This window comes from Neophocaena asiaeorientalis, unplaced genomic scaffold, assembly GCF_003031525.2.
Source record: "Neophocaena asiaeorientalis asiaeorientalis breed wild unplaced genomic scaffold, Neophocaena_asiaeorientalis_V1.1 scaffold52, whole genome shotgun sequence".
NCBI lineage: Eukaryota > Metazoa > Chordata > Mammalia > Artiodactyla > Phocoenidae > Neophocaena > Neophocaena asiaeorientalis.
In genome coordinates this window covers 4,301,594-4,305,136 of record NW_020173927.1, presented here as the reverse complement: position 1 = coordinate 4,305,136, position 3,543 = coordinate 4,301,594, and positions in this window count along the sequence as shown.

Sequence of the window (3,543 nt, the reverse complement as noted above, 5' to 3'; positions counted from 1 at the left end):
ATGGATTAAAGATCTAAATGTAAGGCCAGACACTATCAAACTCTCAGAGGAAAACATAGGCAGAAAACTCTATGACATAAATCACAGCAAGATCCTTTTTGACACACCTCCTAGAGAAATGGAAATGAAAAGAAAAATATACAAATGGGACCTAATGAAACTTAAAAGCTTTTGCACAGCAAAGGCAACCATAAACAAGATCAAAAGATAAGCCTCAGAATGGGAGTAAATATTAGCAAATGAAGCAACTGACAAAGGATTAATCTCCAAAATTTGCAACTAGCTCATGCATTTCAATATCAAAAAAAGAAACAACCCAGTCAAAACATGGGTCAAAGACTAAATAGACATTTCTCCAAAGAAGATATACAGATTGCCAACAAACACATGAAAGGATGCTCAACATTATTAATCATTAGAGAAATGCAAATCAAAACTACAATGAGGTATCACCTCACGCCAGTCAGAATGGCCATCATGAAACAATCTACAAACAATAAATGCTGGAGAGGGTGTGGAGGAAAGGGAACCCTCCTGCACTGATGATGGGAATATAAATTGATGCAGCCACTATGGGGAACAGTATGGAGGTTCCTTAAAAAAATAAAAATAGAGTTACCATATGACCCAACAATCCCACTACTGGGCATATACCCTGAGAAAACCATAATTCAAAAAGTGTCATGTGCCACAATATTCATTGCAGCTCTATTTATAATAGCCAGAACATGGAAGCAACCTAAGTGTCCATTGACAGGTAAATGGATAAAGAAGATGTGGCACATATACACAATGCAATGATACTCAGCCATAAAATGAAATGAAATTAAGTTATTTGTAGTGAGTTGGATGGACCAGAGTCTTTCATACAGAGTGAAGTAAGTCAGAAAGAGAAAAAAAAAAAAAATACCATATGCTAACACATATATATGGATTCTAAAAAAAAAAAAAAAAAAAAAAAAAAAGTGGTCATGAAGAACCTAGGGGCAGGACAGGAATAAAGATTCACACGTACTAGAGAATGGACATGAGGACACAGGGTGGAGGAAAGATAAGCTGGGATAAAGTGAGAGAGTGGCATGGACATATATAGACTACCAAATATAAAACTAGTAGCTAGTGGGAAGCAGCCACACAGCACAGGGAAATCAGCTGGATGCTTGTGACCACCTAGAGGGGTGGGATAAGGAGGGTGGGAGGGAGAGAGACTCAAGAAGGAAGAGATATGGGGATATATGTATATGTATAACTGATTCACTTTGTTATAAAGTGGAACCTAACATACCACTGTAAATCAGTTATACTCCAATAAAAAAAAATAATCAACTGTATGTGTACATGTACATATACATGCATGCTTAAAAAGAGATTTTTTTCAAGAGACCAAAACAAAAAAAATGTAAAAGTGAAATAAAGACTTTTTCAGACTTAAAAAGCTGAAAGAAATGATCACAAATAGAATGGCACTACCAGAAATATTAAGGGAAATTCTTCAGAGTGAAGCAAAATGACCACATGGAAGTTGGATCTGTAACAAGAGAATGTAGAGCACCAGGAATTGTAACTACATAGGTAAATATATGAAATTATTATGATCATTAAATTTCCTTTTAAAGAGAATTTAACAAGTAACATAGAAATGTAAGAATGCAGTGTGTAATTTATAGAAATATTAAATTTTAATGTATGGCAAAAAACAACATAAAAATCCAATAAGATGGAAGTACGCTACTGTAAGTTTCTTATACTATATCAGAAGTTGTGTAATATCACTTGAAAGTAGACTGGGATGAACTTTAATATTATAATCCCTACACTAAAATAATTAAGCAAAAATTATAGAAAATAAGACAAGAACAAAGATAAAATGGAATCATAAAAATACTGAGTTAATCCAAGGGTAGCCGAAAAATAGGAAAGGAGGGACAAAGAACAGATGGGACAAATGAAATATAGATGGTAAGATAATAGATATATACTTAGTTATTTCAATAATCACAGTTGACATAATGGCCTGAATAGCCTCATTGGAAAGCAGTGGTTGTCATAATTTCAAAAAGCTAGACCTAAATAGACAATGACTACAAGAAACATGCTTTGCTTTTAAGGATACAAATCAATTAAAAGTAAAAGGATAAGAAGATATATCATTTTAACACTAATCCAAAAATGTCAAGTCTGTATTAATTTCAGACAGAATATATTTCCATGCAAAGAATATTAGCAGGGATTATAAAAAAGGCCATTTTATAATGATAAAGGGGTCAATTATTTAAGTAAATACAGAATCCAAAGCTTGTATTGAGGCAACAAGACCTTCAAAACACACAAAGAAAAACTAAATGGAGCTGCAAAAAGGAATAGCTATACTTGAAGATTTCAATACCTTCACTCAACAATTGAGAGAACATGTAGACAGAAAATCAGTAGGGATGTAAATTTGAACAAAGTTATCAACAACTTGAAGTAGTTTGTATTTATAGTACACTCCATCAAAAAATATCACAATGCACATTTTTTTAAAGGGGGCACAAAATAATTTACCAAGATTAGAACATATTCAGGGCCACTAAACAAGTCCCAATGAACTTAAAAGTATTGTATTCGGGCTTTTCTCTGACTACTCTATAATCAAATTAAAAGTCAATTACACTAATATCTCCAGAAAAATCTTAAATGCTTAAAAACTAAGTAATACACTTGTAAAAAACCATGGGTCAAAGGAAAATTAAAAAGGAAATAAGAATTTATTTTGAAATGACTGCAAATACAAACTACCAACTTGTTGAATACCACTGAAACTGGTGGGAAATTTACAGCATTAAATTCCTATGTTAGAAAAGAATAATGAACTCAAATCAATGACCTCAGTGTCCAACTAGAGGAAATGTAACACAAATTAAGTAGAATAAAAAAATATATAAAGGTCAAAACAGAAATCAATGAAATAGAAGAGAAAAAACAATAAAGAAAATAAAATTTAGAAAATGTAACTAAAGCTGCCTTTTTGGAAGGTTAATGGAATTAGTAAGCCTCTAGCCAGGCTGTTCAGAAAAAAAAAAAAGGAGAGAAAACAAATTACCAAAGATAGGACTGAGAGAGATGGCATAATCAGAGATTTTACAGATATTAAAACATAATAAGGAATGGGCAAAGGATTTGACATTTTTCCAAAGACAATCTAAAAGTGAGCAATAAGCATATGAAAAAAAAAAATATTCAACATCAGTAACCATTAGGGAAATGTAAGTCAAACCACAATGAGCTATCACCTCATACCCACCGGGATGGCTACTTTCAAAAAAAATTTAAAAATAAATTAAAATAACAAGCTTTGGTGAGAATGTGGAGTAAATGAAACCCTTGTGCACTGTTGGTGGAAATGTAAAATTGTGCATCACAGTATGGAGGACAGTATGGTGGTTCCTCAGAAAATTAAATATAGAACTATGTATGATCCAGCAATTCCAAGTCTGGGTATATATCCAAAGAAATGACAGCAGGATCTCAAAGAGATACCTGCACCCCAGTGTTCATAGCAGT